The sequence below is a fragment of the Pezoporus occidentalis genome, unplaced genomic scaffold (assembly GCF_034315485.1).
Source record: "Pezoporus occidentalis ecotype Australia unplaced genomic scaffold, CSIRO_AGI_Poc_V1 ctg117, whole genome shotgun sequence".
Classification (NCBI taxonomy): Eukaryota; Metazoa; Chordata; class Aves; order Psittaciformes; family Psittacidae; genus Pezoporus; species Pezoporus occidentalis.
Window position 1 is genome coordinate 5,051,043 of NW_026912961.1, and position 20,136 is coordinate 5,071,178.

General features: G+C 42.3%; 1 protein-coding gene across 4 annotated transcripts in view; it reads left to right on the forward strand.

Annotated features, from left to right (window-relative positions):
- The window catches only part of MAMDC2 (MAM domain containing 2), a 58,153-nt gene that overhangs the window by 8,321 nt on the left and 29,696 nt on the right, over positions 1-20,136 (forward strand). The window lies entirely within an intron of this gene.

The window sequence follows — 20,136 nt, forward strand, 5'->3', positions numbered from 1 at the left end:
ATCTGCTGCCACCGTGTGCAATAGTGTTAGTCAATGCTATGGTTTGTTGACTGACTAAACTCATCAAAGGAAGTAATTCTCCAGATTTCAGTAGAAATGCTGAAAAGCATACTTCAAAAATGTTTTCAAAGGGAAAAAAAATAATTTGTCTCTTTGTTGTATAAAGGCACCTTAGCCAAGATCAGTTTAGAAATAGGAAGCCTATGCTTTCCTTCCTAGAGAAGTAACTGGAAACAGCTGCTGAGGCTGTAGCGTTGTAAGCAATGAGAAGAAGCTGAAGAAGAAGGGAAGAGGGCTTCCAGTCCTAACTTGAAACTTTTTCAATACTTTTTGCGCCTATATACATTTCACATACCTGGAAGTACTGGTTTGTTTTTTTTTTTGTTTGACTTTTTATATGTTTAAGAACCTCATAGAGAAGCTGATGAAGACTGAAAACTGGTTGAATGTTTGGGCCCAGCCCAAAGGGTGGTGATTACTGGATAGATGCCTGATTGGAGGCCAGTCACTACTGGTTTATTCCAGGGGTCAATACTGGGTTCTATCCTGTTCAACATCCTTATTAATGGTCTGGATGATAGGGTAGAGTATACCATTGGGAAATGTGATGATGACACAAAACTGAGAGGAGTGATTGGTGAATGGAGGGACATGCTTTCTTCCAGTGGTACCTCAACAGGCTGGAGGAATGGGCTGTCGGAAACCTCATGAAGTTCAACAAGGAGAAGTGCACCTGGGGAGGAGCAACCCTGTGACAGAACATATGCTGGGGGCTGCCTAGTCAGAAAGCAGCTTGGCAGAAAAGGACCTGCAGGTCCTGGTGGATACAAAGTTGAATGTGGGCCAGAAATGTGCCTTTGCGGCAAAGGCAACTAATGACGTCCTGGGCTTCATTAGGAGGAGTGTTGCCAGGAGGTCAAGTGAGGTGATCCTTCCCAGCTGTTCAGGACTGCAGAAATCCTGTCTGGAATATTGTTTCCAGTTCTGGCCTCCACAGGATTAGAAAGGTACAGACGTACTGGAGAGAGCTCAATGAAGGGTCATGAAGGTGGTGAAGAAACTGGAGCATCTCTCCTATGAGGAAAGTCATAGAGCTGGGACTGTTCAGCTCGGAGAAAAGAAGGCTCAAGGGTGATTTTGTATAAATAAATATAAATACCTGAAGGTTCTTGAAGATTCTTTGAAGGTTCAAAGAGGACACAGCCAGGCTCTTTTCAGTGGTACCCCATAACAAAACTGGAGGCAACAGGCATGGACTGAAATATAGAAGGCTCCCTCTGAACATCAGGAAACACTTTCACTGTGAGGGTGGCTGGAAGATAGTGCAATTTCCATCCTTGGAGATACTCAAAAGCCATTTGGACATGGTCCTGGGCAACTGGCTCTAGGTGTCTCTGCTCTAGGTGGCTCTTGAACCAGACAACCTCCAGAGTTCCCTTTCAACCTCAACCAGTCTGTGATTCTGTGGTAACTTCATAATTTTTTGACTGAAAGCTAACAAAAGCCCCACTGCAGTGGCCTTTCAGACAGACCTCCACCCACAATGGAGAACATAAGAATTTCTGGTACTTTGTACCGTAAGAATTAAAGAGAATATTGACATGTATGTGTATATCTGAATCCATTTATGTGTATGTATATATTGAAATCGCTGCATACTCATTTAAGAGAAGACATGATAGTTTGTTGTAGGTCCTGTTAGGTGAAGGATCTCTGAATTGTTGTTAATGGGATATGAAGAGCTTGTTCCTTACTGGTATTTTTGGGGCTTCATTATCATATAGCTAAAATTTTCTAATGCTCATGGCTGCAAGGTTTCATAGGAAACGGGTAAGTTAAGGTGCAGCGCACTCTAATGCATTTTGCAAAGGGGTCTGCTCATCATTTCCTACTTTTTTTTAGTAATTCACGTTTGAAGACTTACTGTCTTTGGTGTGTGCTGTTTTACACATAGTTGTTATCCTGAAGAGGCTTTAGCAAGGCAGTTCTGCTCCATCTAATCACTCTTGGCAGACCATTCTGCAAATGAACATCCTTGACTGAAAGTACCATCTCACTTTGGCTGTTTAGCCAAAGTGACTTGAGTTCATTTAAGGCCATACGACAGAGTTGACAGTAATTGGCATTACTGTTTAGTGGAGTCAGCAGGGAGGCAGAGTGTAGACTCTTGAGTTGCTCTCAGCTCATCAGAATAAGTTCAGGCAAGTGATGAAACAGACGTAGATGTCTACACTGTCTGCTTTGCATCTGTTTGGGAAATAAAGGCCTTAATTCTCCCAAGCCATATGTCCCCAAGATGACCTACAGTTCATTATCAGTATTTATTACGGTTGTCAGCTTTTTGCAGATCCCTTCTTCTCTCCTTCCCCATGTGCCAGGTGCCAGAGAAGTGTATTCTTTACTTTAAAGGTGTAAACTCTTGTGGCAAGCAGTCACAAAAATTTATAAGCTCTAAGTAGGGGCTAGAACTGCAAGACAAGGTACTTGAAGACACATTTCTGTGTATCATGCTATGCTTCACAATATTACTGAGACCTTTTTTATCCCATGAAAATCATATCTGAGTACCCAAGTGTAAGGTGATAGCCAATTTTGTCATGTATGGTTATGACAGAGCAACAGTAAGAATCTGTAGCAGAGCTGGGATAATGCCATTGTTTTTATATCTTGCCTATACAGTGAGTAATTTTACATTACAGAGCCCTACAGTTTGGTGCCTTCCTTAAGTGTTCAGTAGAAAATTGACTCAATACAGGCAGCAAAAAAATGAGCTTTTAGTACTGCTCATGCTTTGAGCCGTTACTTAAGCAGTATACTCCTATGGCTGCAAACAAATTTGGAGCCTTCCCAGTAATCAGGAGATAAATGGTTATGGTTTTCATGAATGTAAACTAATTTGTGCTAGTTTAAATTCCTAAGTTCTTGTAAAATGAAGTAGAGGCTACCTTAAGTGCTAGAAATGTAATGAAAACTGTAAATACAAGCATCCTGGTACCCAGATTTTTAAAGTGTGCCCAATATGGCAAAAACAAATATGTTTAAGAAAACCGGATTTATCTGACTTATTTTTTTGTCCCTTGGATATATGCCTTGGAGATATGATAAGGTCCAGGGACAAATAATGATAAAATCTGTCAGTATCCAGGACAAAGTCTGTGTCAGTATACTGGTTTGCTTAGCATCTACATCTGCAGTTACAGATTCAGCTTCAAAGTACTGACAGCAAACCAGTAGTAAACAGCTTCATGTATATCCTAGAAAACTTACATGTAGCTTTATGAATGCTTAATTTTAAGCTGTTGCTTACAGCATTTCAAGCAGTGTGAGCTGCAGAATTTCAAATATGTATACATACAGTTAGGCAATGCTAATCTAAGATGTTGCTTTGTATAAGATTAGTTGAAGTTTAGTTATTACAAGCAGGAGGAGTTCAAACACATGATTTTTTACTAGTTCCTATATAGCCGTTGCTTTGCAGTTTAATTCTTGCAAGGCCTTTTGCAGAGGGATTTCTTTCCTGGCCAAGAATATTCTTGTGTGCTTAAGTGGAAACATGAGAAGATTTATACCAACACCAGATTGCTCTCTAAATATAGCCTCTTCCAGTATCTATTTTAAACTGAAAGTGTCAAACTGGAGAGTTATTAGGGCACTAACTGTAGTTTGTTTGAAAAAAATGAGAGAACTTTGTACAGTGAAGTTGTCACATATGGAAATAAGATGAGTGGTATGTGTAGTTTGATTACCACATGTAGGTAGAAACCAAAGAGCTGTAATCTGTATTTGTTCTTATGTAAAAAAGCACTCATGAATTTGGAGAAGACTTTACAGCTGGTGGGTGTTCTGGCCAAAAACAGAGTTACATGATCAGTCATGCCTTACTAGCAGAAGACTCCAATCTTTTCCTGTGCTGGGTCATCTAGATCTTTTTCTGTTAGCTACCCTTTCCATTGTCACTTAGCTTTTGTGCTGTTTCTTTTTGATATGCCGTTCTGTGGTTTTTGTTAATTCTGCACTTAGAAAGGGACTTCACTGCTATGCCTTTACTCAACCTGCAAGTTAGTCCACTATTTTTAAAAGAAATGACCTAGCTACTTACTGCAAGATTGCATGTGGCACCCACTTGTCAGTTGAGGTATCTCTGTTTGCTACTGAAGAGAGAAAGTGAGAAGAAAGGAAGAGCTCTAGGCGAAACCCTGAGCAGTAGAAGTTTCAGAATAAGTCCATGGTTTGAAAATGTTCAAATGATTCTGTAGAAGGAGAGGAAAAAAAAAACCAACAAACTTCATTTTGAAACTTGCTGGAAAATTAAATTGTTGCCTGCTGGACATCTGCACTGGCTGAACCTCCCTCTTTGAGGCCTTTTTCAGTTTGGTTTCTAATTTCTAGTTTCTTCAGTGTGTATGACAGGTATCATACTGCAGTAAACTCCCTGAGAGGAAGGGTGACAGTCTGAAGGGTCTTCATAGTAACGCATTGCTCTGACCCGTTAGAAGAAGGCAACCTCTAAGATCTTTTGGAGGGAGATGTTTGCACTGTACCTGCACAGTGGGTCTGTACATTTCGATGGTTACTCTTCTGACATGTTGCTGAGGAGGCTGCAGGATGTGCACAGGAAATCTGCTGCAGGGTTTCCATTATTACTCCTATTACCCATTGAGCTACAGAGCTGCATGGGCATGGGTGAGTCTAGAGTGACAGAGATTGTCTCAAGTCATGAAGGCATTAGATCACAGTGAATCTCTTGAGAGAGGGGTGCTGAAGGAGTCCAGGTCAAGAAGGAATTGATATGCACCATGGAATTTTTATACTTAACCTGAAGTTATGGCTCTGCTTTTTAACCACCTTAGCTTTTCCAGCATTTTATGAAGATGAATTGTCAAACAACAAATCTTAAAATTTTCCCAGAAAGCCACAAGAATTATAAAAATTATTAAATCCTGAGGCCTCTATCCCAGCTGTTTCTGCTGCCCATCACCTGTAGCTGATAGTAACAGCCTTGTGTCAGCAACATGTCTGCAAGCACCCATAACCAAAGAGCAATAACCTGTGAGGGAGGATGAATCCTTTTATGTATTGAAAAGCTGCAGTAACGTTGCTCTGGGACCTTCTCTTCTTCAGGCTGAACAAGCCCAACTCTCTCAGTCTGTCTTCGTAGGAGAGGTGCTCCAGCCCTCTGATCATCTTTGGGGCGCTCCTCTGGATCCACTCCAACAGGTCTACGTCTTCCATGTTCTGGGAACTTCAGCTTTCTGGGCTTTCTGGGGTGTGAGCGCACACTGTGGGCTCATGTGTGACTTTTCCTCCACCAGTACCTTCCCAAGTCCTTCTTTGCAGGGCTGCTCTTGATCCAATCATCCAGCAACCCCCCATTCTGCATTGATACTGGGGATTGCCCCAGCTTGGGTGCAGGACCTCACACTTGGCCTTGTTGAACTTAATGAGGTTCACACGGGAGCAGTCCCTGAGTGTGCTAAGGTCTGTCTAGATGGCTTCCTTTCCCTCAAGCAAATTAATGCCACACCACTCAGCTTGGTGTCATCCGCAGACTTGCTGAAGGTGCACTCAGTCCCTCTGTCTATGTCACTCATGAAGATATTAACCAGTATTGATCCCGGTATGGACCCTTGAGGGACGCCACTCTACTGGTTTCCATTAGGACATTGAGCTTTCAATTATAAGTCTTTGGATGTGGCCATCCAGCCATTTTTTTATCCATCAAGTAGTCCACCTATTGAATCCATATTTCTCTGCATCAAAGATTGTTCCCAGTATCTGAGAATTTCCTGAGGTTAACAAATGACTGCTATTTTTTAATGTAATAATTAATACCTGACTCATCTTGTGCAGGCCTTGAAATTTATTGAACCTCATTTTTATGTTCAGCTATGCTACCAAGTTTCTTTCATAGTGGCACAGAAATTACTGCAACAGGTCTATTTGATGAGTACAGACCTGTCGTAGTATATTTGTAGTATATGTAATTTGGTTGCAGTGGAATTTTCTGTTTGTTTACACACTACATTATTATGATTACGTCTGTTCGCATGATCTGTTGCCCGGTTTTCCGTATGTTGTGATTCTATGGCAACATTGTACTAATACACAGTATGACCATGTAGGCAAACTAAAAGTAAAGTTTCAGCTCTCCTGGAGTAGAAAGTATGCTTCTCCTTTACAGTTAATGTTTATTAAAAGGTCTCCCTGAGGCTAAATTCTAGCACTTAAGTCTGAGCTGTTGTGGAAGGGCATTCAAAAAGGTGAGGTGTGATTTTATTTGAAAATTCATGCTGTGATGCTACAATGGGAATCTCCATCATTGCTGCTGCTGCAGAAGTAAATGATGTTAACCAGCCACTCTCAAAGTATGACTAGTTTGGTTTAACTCGTTTGTTTTGATACAACCAGGAAGTCCCACAAGAAGGGCAAGTATCTTTAAAAAGTGGCCCACAGTCGCTTTTCAATGAGAAAGACTTGCTAAACAATTTCATTGTCCTGTCAAATGTCTATGTACACTTTTTCCCTGAAAGGAAAGGATATAAAATGTTCCCAGGAGGAAATGTTGATGTTAGGGATTTTGGATGTCCTGGAGATTTAGCAGAGGGGTAAAGAACGCAATGAGCCTGACAGAAGACACTGTATTTATGCATTGTGCTGGTCACACCAGCTATAGCAAGACTGCACACTGTGTTCTGTAGGTGAGTGCTTGGTGGGGAATGTCTTCATCAGTTTTAACCATGAAAATTACTCAGTAGGGAATGGCAATGTCTGCCTCACATCCTGCAACAGAGGACTCCTTTCCTGTCTAAATGAAGTTACTTGATGCTTCTTGTGACACATTTCCTCCATGCCAAAGAGCAACTGTTAAATGCCAAGAGGTCTACACAAAGGTGCAGCGGGTTTTGGCAGCTGCCAGCCGTCTGCCTGTCACTGATTTGCCTGTCTGCAGGCTTCTTTGCTGTATAGTTATTTTGCATTATCTGGTGGCAGCCACAGGGCTTGCTTAATATAAAAGGTAGCTTGTGCTTTGAGTTTCTTTCCAGTGATCCACTGGCAATTCCTCGGGCCATGATTAAACAAAGTTTTCAGTTGGTACCGTTTGTTTTCCACTTCTGCAGCTGATGCAGAAGTTAAGTCTTTGCATAATACTAAATTACTTATGGAAGGAGACACAAAAGTAACTACAGGTTTATTCTCCCATTAAGTAGCTAACCAGAGGTTGAGCCACTCAGTTAGATCAGTTTTCGGTAAGGCTCTGCGGGTTTAATTTTCTCCTGACTGGTCTTCATGTGGCACAGAGATGTAGAGGAAGAAAGCAGGTGTGACATTTGTTGTATGCTTCCCCTCCTGGACTCAGTGTATATTCTCCTGAAACAGCTTGGCTCATGAGTCTGAGAACAGCAGGGAAGCAGAGCCACGTTCCTCCCCGGAGGGTTGCAAGAACAACCACGGGCATTTCTTGAGGCCAGTTTCCTGACTTTAATACTCTATACTTTGCCTCAAGAGTCAGAAGCATAACAAAGAAACAATTCCTTTATGTGTAAATATAAAAGATATAGCAGACTTTGATTTTTCTTTTAAAAAGGATTTCTAAAAAGCCGGGGGGGGGGGGGGGGGGGATAAATTCCTGTAGAAAAGGAAATAGAGCACTTTTAAAAGAAAGGAAACAACCATGCATATGAATATCTCATTGGTTGCTTTCCTTGTGTTACATGCTTGTATCCCTTGCTCAAAAACACATTGATTTTTTTTTGATTCTTAAAAATTTGCAGAAAATGTAGTTACCTGTTTGCATGGTGTACTATATTGACACACACCCATCATTATAATTTTCCTTTTTAAAAGTGAAAAAAACCCAAACCAAATAGCGAAGTTTTGGTTGCAGAGATCTTGTGAATTTACTTTTTTGCTAAATTATGAATGTGAATATTTTTATCCTTAGATGATTACTGTATACTACATCAGCTTGAATCAGCTTCTTGGTAGTGTCAGAGACCAGACTTTTGACGGCTGGTGTGTGAGACCTTGTGTTTTCCTCCCTCAGAGCACCTGCGGTTACAGGAATACTGGCTCAGTACTTTGGGTTATTTCAGTATCACACATTGAAAAGTTGTCTTTTTTTTTCCCCAACGGTCATAAATATTTCCCTTGTTTTCCAAGATGAAACTTGGCAAGCATCTATTCTTCTGGCCTAGTTTAATGTCAGCTTTTGAGGTGGGGAGGAGGAACAGCAGCTCTGGGATTTTCAACCTCTCTGTGCTGTGGAAATGGGTCTTTCTCCTGCTCCACATTAAGGGGAGAGGCTGAGGACCATGTCAGAATGCTGCGCTGATAACACATTCCATGGCAAATGTGTCTTGTGTATGACTTCCAGTGCAGCTGTCAATGTTGTTTGGTTTATAGCTTGGAGAGAGGCTGCAAAAGACAATCCTATACTTTCACTTCTAAGAGAATGGCAGCATATGTGTGATATTTGAACCTACAATAAAGGTTATGGAGCCAGCCTAATCACTTGTTAACATGTAATAAGGAGTTAATTGCCTCTGTAATCCCAGAGATGTTCATTGATACATCTTGGGGAGTACAACTGCAAGTTTATTCTGTAAACAGTGAGCTTTCTCTGTGGGCAGGCAGCACAAGTTCCTGTCTCTGCAGGGTAACAGGCAAAACTGGTGGGATCAGCTGCTAGGACAAGTTTCTTGACACCAGAAAAGCAGTGAGTCACTGCCAGTGACTAGCCAGGCACGCAAAGGTTTCAGCCAGCACTGTCAAGTGCAGAGAGCAGTGTATGGGAGCACTTGCATGCACACAGAGTGAGCTCCTGATGCCAATTCCCCCCTATAGGCTGCGTGTTTGCAGAAAATACTCCAGCAGAGAATTCAGTGTTCCTGGGGAAACTGTAAACATGCAGAAAATGTACTGGGACCAGTACTGAATGTGTTCATTGACTCTGTTTAAACCTTGGTTGCACCTTCAAGTGTTCCAGCATTTGCTTTGTCTCAAATAACTTCTGAACTACACTTTATGGCACACACAGCACTAAAAGGCTTTCTCAGAAAAACTGGACTGTTTTTAGAAAGACCACACAAAGCTTAGTAGATGGTAGAGCAAATTTGTTTCTGCAGGGTTTATTTTTGGCGTGGTTGCTTTTTATTCAGGATAAATACATGCTGCTCATCTGCTGTTACAGCCAATACGAAAACCACCTCAGGCAGTCCTGCACACTGAAAAATGGCAGCAGGGGCTGGGAGGGCATGGGGCGAGTGTCTTCATGTGCTCATTTTGCACTTAATTCTTCCCTGCTCATCCATCTGGGATCACTGTTGGGTACTAATAGCCAGCTGGGAGGATGTTGGGATGGATCTGCTAGGCCTTTTGGGGTTCTTTGATTACATTGTGAACAATAAATCAGGGTGCACATTTGCAAGGGAACTGTGCCATGTGGGTAGTTTTAAGTGCCCAGTGAGATTTGGCAGCCCAAGTGCGCAAAGGTAAATTACTCTAAATGGTCTCTTATGGATCTGTCTAAAGTTCATTAACATCTGGGTGATAACCTTAAACTATTTAGGATGTAAAGTAACTAGAAAGAGGCCTAATAGACAATAATCCAGTAGGGAAAACCAAATAATAATAATAAAAAAAATAATAAGGGCCTGTAAACTCTAATACTTTGGAAAGCAAGTAAGCTTTTACTTACTTTGGCAGCAAAACTGGAGTCAGTGGGGATATCCTGTAGGAAACAGTGTCATGAACTGGCAGGGTCAGATTGATAATGACCAGTTTATATCTCAAGTGCTATTTCTATCTTGATAAATTTGTCTTATATAGATCAAATATAATCTTATAAATACCCTTGCAAGTGAATGCCTGAGGTTATTACTAAATATTCACTGGAATGACATTACAGTAAGTGCTGAAATATGCCAAAACTTTCACTTCTGAAGTCATCTTGGAAAAAAAAGCAAACAAACAGAAATATCTGGGGCCTGTCTGATCATCTGCGATGACAAGTGCCCCTGGCAGCTGGAGAGCGTGTGAAGTGGCTGCCTGGAGGAATTTATTTATTGACCATTGCCTAGTGAGGGGAAACAGAGAGGCCACCACAACGTGACAAACATGTGAACAGTGGACTGAGCCAGACAGATGGCAGAGCCCTGTGCATATTCAGGGTGACATCCAATGGCCTGAGAAGAATTCAGATGTGTAAGGTGGTTCACTGACTTGGACTCACTCTCAAAGAAGAATTTGACTGGCTGTTTTAATTAAAAAAAAAGCCCAGCAAAGCTAAAATTATAAGAACTCTGTTGATTAGAGTCAGCAGTTAGATACCTTGTGGAAAGCAAAATACTGGTTTCTAAATCTCCTAAATGCCTAAACATTCACAACATTCATTGGCATCTGTTTCATACTGTCCCCTTAGACTGGAGTTTGCACAAGGAGGTGTTTTTTGCTTTTGATACAAAGTCATCCTTACAAACATAATTCTGGGTAGTCCAAATGTCTTTCTTGGAGCAAAAGCTCCACAACTGAATCTCCTTTCAGTACTAGAGACTGCAGCTATTGAGGCAGAGGGGAGGGAGTCATAGGGCTCCTCCCCACGGCATTCTGTAGAATGCTTTGTGAGCTTTTGAGTTTTGAGACCGACTCTGAATGTATCAATGCCCAGTTTTCTGCAATCCTTGTAGAAACTATAAGGTCCTTATGGGATCAATGAATACAAGCAAGGTTTTTTTTGGGGGGAAAAAAAACCCAAACCAAAACAAACAACAAAAAACCCAAACAACCCAGAGCAAACTTTCATTCCTGCCTTTTGATTTGTATCATTCCATATTTTTAAGATTATCCACTCAGCAAAGAGTGATAGAGAGTAATAATTGAAGAATTAAAAACAAAATCTCAGAATAGCCTCGATAGGTTGAATTCTAGGCTTCCTGGGCCGCAAAATTAGCTTCTTACTTAATTTTGCCAGTTTAAAGAGTTTCTGTGTAAGGGTACGCAGCCAAATGTTATCATTCATGTTTTTTGACTGAAGCGCCTTTCAAGGAGTAGGGTTATGACTACAGCCCCATGCTCAGCTATCAATGGATGTACTCTACTACTGAGTAAGAATATGTATCATTCAAAGCGTACTTTCTGCTTGAAGGGAAGAGGCAGGAAGATGGGTCTGTTATACTTGAATGAAAAATCCTTTGGCAGACACCTCTGGACACAAGGGATTTGATACCTAGGGAATGTGGTGGTACAACAGGTTATACTTAAAGCACAAATGGCAAATGTAGATTTCAAGATTTAGGAGAATGGAAAGTACAACTACTTTCCATTCTCCTAAAATGTGCATGAGATGTTTTAGAGATTACAGTTATCTAATGTGGGGCTGTTTCGATAAACCCTTGAAAAACCCCATTCTCCAGTTCTGTGGATTTTGGCACGCTCTGCATTATACACACTCACACATGTCTTCAGTTGCTACCACCTGCCTGCCAGGCAGGAACGATGTGCAGGACTGCAAGCCTAGAAGCATCCCTGGTAAACTGAAGCTGGCAATGTTGATCTCTGAAGTGGTAACTGATGGGTGCAGTTTTGCAGAGCTCCAGGAAATACTAGCCGTGGTCCTGGTGGTTGCGATGTTCAACATCAGCAGATGTATTCCTTGGCTGCAGGTTTAGTGGTTGCAGATGCTGAATCTTCACCATTCCGTGTTTGTGGTCCAGGATGAAGCTTGCTAGGCAGAAGATGAGTCACTGAGGCTGCTTTCTTGCTTACAGTGGATTACTTGAGAGTGGCCATTGAGTAAACACAGCAGCAGCTAAGGGGCTGCCACAGCAGCAGTGGTGATAAACTAGTTACAAGACAGAAACCTCCAGCAGGTTTTGGAAACTGATGGTGTGGCTAGGCTGGTTCCCTCAGGTGACCTTCTACCAGGTTGCTGCTAGCACCCATCAGGGTCTGATTAGCTCACCTGCAAGCACACTGTAGCCAGCTATTTCAGGACATGGATATAAATATGTACCTCATCTGTTAGCAGCTCTGTATTTTGTGACATGAGATCCCCGAAGAGCCCACAATGATCCTAACGATTCTGGTATAAAAAAAAGGAGTATAAACCAAAAATGGTTTATGGAAAGCAGGAAACTGAACTCAGGACTTTTGAAGCCAGTGAAACCAGGTAACTATTTCAATTATTCTTTCAGTCTGTGTAGGACTTAGCGCTCAGGTGAGTATGAGAGCAAATATAATTTATATCGGAAATCACATTTGCAACTTTCCTTGGAGGAATAAGACTTGTGTGGAAAGGCTACATTTTATTACTTAATCTGGTGTAGCTGAGAAAGATAGACAAGCATTTAGGTAGATGAGCTGTTCTTTAGGGTAGTGCGGTAGGCCAAATGATTTGACAGACACAGAGCGAGCAGATCCATACAGTAGAAAGTTTTGCTTTTATAGTGTTTCACTGAGTGAGTCCCTGTGGTTGCAGACGCACACCAGAAGTTTACTGGTTGAGGGGGTTTCATTCTCCATGGGCAGTGTTGCAGCCTGGCTCAGGACCCCCCCTGCATGCTGAGATCTCATGCATGCTCTCTCATGCACCTAAGCCAAGTCATGCTGGGCAGATTTCTGTTCCTGCTCACCCTAGCTCCAAGGCTGTCTTGTCCTCTCCCTCCTGGGCCACTGCTTGCTGTGACAAGAGTGTTTCTGCTTCCCTGGCTGAGGGCAGGTTTGCTTCAGGGTTTTGCTTAGATGTGAGCACCATGGGCTTTTAGTTTAACCCTTTTGGAACATACCAAGGAAGTTTATCAACCATGAATTCTTTGCTTTTGAAGCAGAAAAGCATGATCTTCCAGATTAGTGTAAATTCTGACAACAACCAAATCAGGGTTGCTGGGGTTGGAGTATGTCTTCCTTACCTCTCTCAAACTCTTACTGCCATGACTGTGCTTATCAGTCTGGTCTGAGGAGAAGAATAGCCCCAGAAACCCCCCTTCTTAAAACAAAAGGAGATGTCCCTTGTCTCATGGTCTGACTCTCCAGCTTCCTCCTGTTGGTTCCCATATGTGATGTGGGCCAGCATTTGGTCTGGTTGCAAATCTGACAGGTTTTTCTTCAGAAAAGTGCCATTGTTGTGTGAACTATGGGTGTGTAGGTTTGCCTTCTGCAGGCTGAGACATGTTCAGCACATAATACACAGCAGAGCTCATACTACATACTCGTACTCATACTAAATGACAGCATAAAGTAAGGGAATACTATAGGAGTGAAACTACATACTCTTTGCTGAAGGCTGGCAGCCCAGTGATGCACTCTGCCAGGACAAGCAGCTGTGCTGGAAGAGCCATCACAGTTCTTTCTCCTGTGTGCTTGATCCTGGTGGAAACATGATTTAGCAAAGGAATGGAGCTAGTAATAAAAGAGATGAGTACTGTGAAAATATAGATGCATGACAATTTCAACTTTATCTTGGTTTTATCTTTAATATTCCTTGTTCACTGGGAACAACAGAAACTGATTTAGGAGGCCAAAGAATAAAGAAAAAGCTTTTCTGAGTTACTTCCAATTCAGAAATTCACAGCAGAGTCTTGTGCCTCCAAATCTCACCTACATCCTGCTCAAGTGTACTAGCTAAAAGAAATCATGGAGAAGGCTTTTTGAAAAATTTGATGCAAGGGAAACTGGAGATAGCAGAGAAGTACCTGGTAGCCTTTGTGTCAGCAGATAGAAAGTTGTCAAAATTATGTAATGAACAGCATGAAAAGGAGAATCAAGTGATGTGAGCAGTAGCTGATGTGTCAGTTGGAACACGCAGAAAGAAAACTTGAAAAGGATATAAAAATCCATGAGGTCATTGTGAAAGAAAACAAACCCACATGGCTATGTTCAGAACAAACAGAAGACCTGATAAAATGTGTGCATGATGTCTCAAGAGGGAGGGCAAGAAGAGGACCCAGCTGTTGCCAGCAAGCTCTCACAAGTTCAAGCATCCCCTGCAGTGAAGCAACCCTCTAAATCAGCAACAGAAAGAGGCAATAGAAGCTGGACTTGTGCCAGATGTTCATAGTCATCCTGACAGATGGAGGCTGGAATGTTTTGCCAGTATGGTGGTAGCTGTGATCAGATGCCACAGTCACAGAGTGTTTCAGGGCTGATTGTATTGCTTTTATGGTTTCTAACAGGCTTGCTAACAGCTGTATTTCTGAACTTTCTGGTGAGCAAAGGACAGGGCAGGAGCTGGAGCTGGTAGTTAAGCCCTCCTCTGGGAAGGAATAGGATCCTTTGAAGATTCATTCCTCTTGGCTGGGAAACACGACCTCTCTTGCCTGGTCGGGTGGCAGTGGCAAGCAAAGTGTCAAATGATAAATCTCCGTGGGAAGTAAAGTAAAGTAAGGTGAGCTGGAGAGAAAGCTGCTGGGGAGCTCCAGTTGCCAGGGCTGTCAATCCTGCAGGAGGAAGGTGTGTGAGTGCTGCAGTGTTCATCACTGGAGGCTGTGCTTTTGTACAGAATGCCTTTGTTTTACATAAATACTTCTCAGCTCTGTGGAAGTTGTGTGGAATCACTGTTCTTGGCCCTGAAGAAGCTGAGCAGTGCAGGGGCAGATTTAGTGGGATTCGCAGGTGCCCTCCCTGGCTGGGAGAGATAGGGGTTCAGGCAGCTGGCAGCAGCCTGGCAGGATCATGAGCTTTTGCTGCAGAAGGGTGACAGCTTTAGGCTTGGGGTGCCCCTGTAGACACAGAAGAGAGGGAAGAGCTTCACAGTAGCAGTGTATATCAGCCGCTGCGGACAACAAACACAGAGCACCTCCTGCTTCTCCATGCCTCAGCTATTTTCACGGAGCTGCTTTTAAGAAACTGCAGAAGAGACAAGGAGGTTTCCTGTGATGACAACAGTAATTGGTCCCAGCATATACCATGCAGTTCTTCTGGTGTGAATCTGTGGCTTGAAGGGAATGAAAATTCCAGTTATGCCCTACAGAGTCAAGTAGCTTTAACCATGGCACCACCCTGGACTGAGCCTCTACGTTCACGAGCCAGGCTTTGCTGCACTGTGCCCCATATGCATCTGTCTGTCCCAGGGAGAAACTGCTGCCACAAGTCTCCTGAGGGCCAGGGAGAACTGGTTAAACACCGACTCCCACAGGAGTGGACCACTGCTGCAGCACTTCCCCGTCTGCCAGATCCGGCTGGGGAGATGCTACTGGGAGACCCTCTGGGGGCCGGGGGGTGGACAGACCTCCTAGGGTCCAGCACCACTGGTGAGAGGTGATGCTTTGTCCAGTTGCCTGGGATGCACTGCTGGTACCGTGACAAGAGGTCTTGGTGGGTTTTGATGCACCAGGTTTGGTGACACGGTGGCCAAGGCTGCCCAGGGGGGATGTACCCCCCAGAACAACATTGTAGGCCCTGGTTAGCTGTTTGTGCAGGCTTTTGTCCATTTGATCGGTTTCAGGATTTCTTTTACTTTACTGTAATTGTAGCACAAATCCTTTCCTTCCAACTGAAAAGTCACTTGTTAATGCAATTATTTGCTTCCCAAAGCACTGCCTAAAAAATATTGAAAAAAAAATTGCACCTCACCCCCCAACTGTCCCTCTTCACTCCAAAAAGCCTTAACAAAATGCATGGTGACTGTTCCTGATTAGAGAGAGGATTTTCTTCAGAAAATCTCAGCTTTTCATAGATGGACAAATTTAACATTGACCCACACAGTACTGTTTTCCAGGACAAATTATCAGCAAAAAATGTCCACTTTAGTTGAAAAGTTTGCTTTCTACTGGAAAGAAATTGAATGAAAAGCAGAGTGTTGATTCTGAAGCTTTCCTATTCAGTGCCACCAGCCTTCTCCTAAGTTCACCCAAAATCTCATGAGAAGTAGCTGGTAAAATTTCTGTGCTCTTACTCAAACTCTGAAGCTCCATCTAAACCTCATATGTACCCAAGGATAGTCTCCATGTGCAAACACTTGCAAAATTACGTGTGCCTATCTGTATCAGTAATAGTTTTAACTAACTTTTCCTGGAGATTTAAGGTTTAATAGGTCCTAAAAAATTTACTGTTTTTTTTAGCCTGTACAAAATAAAGCCATGGCCCAAAAAATCCAGGCACTGAGATTCCAGAGAAGTGGTTTAGATTAATTTTTGTCTTAAGAAACTCTGATAATATTCTTTCCTGTTTCTGCATGGGAAGTACAGAGAAAACCCAAACATGACTGGCAACTTTAAGTCACTTCCTGAAACTTTTCTGTATAAATGAGTGCCTAACCAAATGTAAATTCCCAGACTTTTCCTGCTTCATATTTCCTTAATACTGTTTCTCTTGTAGCTCACTGCTTATATGCAGTTTTTCTTACAAAGCTGCACTGTTGCTGAACTAAGAAAACAGCTGTGTCAGATATAAACCCCATGAAGGGCCTAACACATCTGTGGTTACCCTCCCAAATTTTTAGAGGAAATATATCATTTAAAAGCTAACTGGTAATTTTAGTTATCCCAGCTGGGTTTTTTTCATTTGTCAGTGGAATTGGGTTTAGTTTATTAGCCACTGTCTGGCATTTTGTGTTTGTGTTATTTACAAAGAAAGCAATCAGTGTAGTTTCTGCACTGTTCTGAGGAAGAAGTAGTGTTGCTGGTCTCAACCCCTCTTGACCTCCTAAGCCATTGGTGCAATCACTGTTGACTGATGTATTGATGCTTATTTAGTAAGTAAATTTAAATATATATATATGGAAAACCTGGGTGGATGACTCATGATATATCATCAGCAGTAACTGAGGGAGACTCTCTATGGAACTGCTTATTAGAGCAGTTAGATGAGAGACATGCATACAGACGGATTTTAAAGGTTTCGTTTTGTGAGTCTTACCGCTGCAGTGCATAGTTCTATTGCGGAGGGGTAGGTTGGAAACACTGGGTCCTAATCCCCCCTGGGCTATATATTTTGCTAGGACATGGAGGAATGTAAATTGAACACATGCTTGGTCCTGTGTAGCTTGATTCAACTGTCAAGTAGAAGAGAATGAAGTTACACTGTAAGTAAAAAGTCATTGCAGAATGTTGGTAAAAAGTGCATTACACACCAAGCCTGAGTAGTGAGTGGTAAGGGAAATACATCCAAGAGTTCCCTTTCTCTTCTGGTTGTGTTTGCATTCACCAAGGAGCTGCTGCCTGTTAACAAAAGGTCCCTAGCTTTTCTCATCTGTGAAGGAGCTTGTATGGTATCTTCACCATAATGGCAAGGTCCCCATGCCATTCCCTAAAAATGGAAACAAAGTGCAGCTTTCCTGTACTTGCACAGCCCCTTATACTGCTTCAGGCTGCATCTACCCACTAAGAAAGTAATTGTGAGAAACTGTATGCTTGTGTTTCTGTGTGTTTCATCAGGCTTTTTCTAGCATTTTGTGACTACCCCCTTTTGCTTTCCTGTGATTTTGAAGAGAAGCCCTCTTTTGCTATCTCCTGAATGATGGCTATATATTAAGTGCTATGGGCATTTGGAGGAGGAAGATTTTGAGGAAAAAATGATGATGTGGCATACTGCAAAATGAATCATAGAATCATAGAATGGTTTGGGTTGGAAAGGGCCTTAAGATCATCTAGTTCCAACTCCCCTGCCATAGGCAGGGACACCTTACACTACACCAGGTTGCTCCAATCTTGGCCTTGAATACTCTCAGGGGTGGGGCATCCACAGCTTCTCTGGGCAACCTGTGTCAGTGCCTCACCACCCTCAAAGGGCAGAGCTTCTTCCTAAGGTCTAATCTAAATCTCTCCTGCTTAAGTTTGAACCCGTTACCCTTTGTCCTGTCACTACAGACCCTGATGAAGAGTCCCTCTCCGGTACCCTTGTAGGCCCCCTTCAGATACAGAAAGGCTGCTGGAAATGAAGCTGCACGTTACATTTTTAATGAGAGATTTCAGGCGATAGCACTGTGCATTCATCAGTTTCTCCACAGACTGCTAAATATCCTTCTGTTACTCCCACAAACACATGTGGAAAGTTAACTGCTTCTTTACTCCAAGGATCCCTCTCTTTGCATTGATTTGCTCTCACAATTGCTCTGTGTCAGCCCTTGACGTCTGCATTGTGAGGCCTTCCTTTCTGCAGCAATGGCACATGTCATTACTATTAATGAAATACAGTTTAATATAAAGGTCATTCAGTCAATGCCAGCATTCATTTGGAAGAAGTTTAGCCTTAGTATTTTCTATGCTTGATACTGTGGAGTGCCAGGCTTCCTGATCCTGATTAGCAAAGCATTTAAACTTGCACATGAAGATCCCTATCTGTGCTCCCTTTGATTTCAGTAGAGCCAATCACACATTTAAACTTCCAGAAGATGCTAAAATTATTAGCAGGTCAGGAATGAGACCACTTCATTTCTGGGCTTAATGAATGGGTCAAATTAATCTTTGTTAAAAAAGCAGCCCTCACCCCCCTGATTAAAAAGAGAATTCACAATCTTTGCTCACATATCAGTGGGGAATCAGACCAAGTGAAAGCAAGTGTACAGCAGACAGAAAACATAGAGGCGATCATCCCAACTGGAAACTCATAAAAGGTTTTCTTTTTCTTTTAAATCACTGTTTTTGTAGAAGAACCTTAGTCTACTTATAATCAAGTCTTAAAGCCAGGCAGCCATTTAAGCCTTATAGCTGGTAATTTGAGGTCTTCATGTGAATGTGTTTTCCTGTGTCAACACTAACTTATTTCTGGGGGAAAAAAAAAAGATGAGTATTATAAGAAGGCTGTTTCCTATGGGTTTTCTCATGAAGTGCAGACAAAAATAGGGCTGAAATCTAAACTGAAATTGCCAGGCATGGATTTCGAATTGTAGGTTTCTTTGTAAGCAAAATTATCCAAATTCAGACTAGCCTGAAAACATAGATTCTTTATCTGTACTAGATATTGCCACTTATATCAATTAAAAACAAATGTGTGAGAAGAATTTGACTTCTGATATAGCCTTGGTGATTTCCCTTCAACCTCTGTGCATGAGAAAAAAACATGCGTATCTTCGGAGTAGCACATGCCAGCAAATAAATGCTCTGCGTACCAACTCTTGTGAACTAACTGAATGTCTGTATGCAAGTGGATATTTTATGCACTCACATTTTGTGTAGTGGCAGATTAAGTATTTGGCAGGCACATTAGGTGCCTATTTTAAAATATTTATTCCTGTGTTTATTTTTCTTTCATATGCTCCTGCAGTAACAAGTTACTTGTACTTAACCAGTGATTTGTGTATTTCTCCAAGAGACTGAAACCAGACACGTTAGATGCAAAGAGAAGGCAAAGAGGCAAAAAAGATTCCATTCCCTAAATAGGGAAAGAAAATGCAGCTTTTCTGTATTTACACAACCCCTTATACTGCTTAGGGCTCCATCTGCCCCCTAAGTAAGTAGCAATCATTTATCTTACATCTGTTAAACAAAAATGTACTGTACAAATAGGTTGCTCTGCAGTGAGAAAGGGAGTGGATGCAGGGGGATGCAGTAACATGCATTACCCAAGGAATCAGACGTTGTTGATTCAGGAATCAGATCTGGTACCTGCTTCTGGCATCTTCCTGGAGGTGCATGAGAGAGGACTTTAGGATCCTCGTAGACCAGATGTACCTGCTCTTTGCCGTGGAAAGGTGGGGGGGGGGTGGGGGTGTGACTGTCCACGCAGATGATTTTTTTCACATTGGAGAGAATACTTTTGTAAAGGCAATAGGGGAGCTCTAGGAAGCAGCCCTGGGGTGGCTTGGTAGAGTTGGAGGGTTCAGACAGGATTTGGGATGGGAGGGTGTGCCTCAAGGGCAAGCAATATATATTTAACATCAGTCAGGCTGCTGATGTGTCCAAGTTACGCAAGTGTTTACATATGTATGGAAACAGACAAGCTCTGAGGTCAAGTGAAATGAGATTAAAGAAGAAATATGTGGTCTGAGGGAGACCAGCGAAGATAAGTGTGATGTTCTTCTGCATGAAGGACTGACTCAACACAGTCCCTGACAGCTCTTAGGACTCTTACTTGAGCCTGGCTGCTGAGAATTAATATCAGGAATGGGATTTGTCTGATATGCATTGCATTCCAGGTTTCTGTGACTCCTGCATTGTGTTTTACCCTCCTGGTCTTGGTTTTGGTGTGTTAGTAAAGTCACCA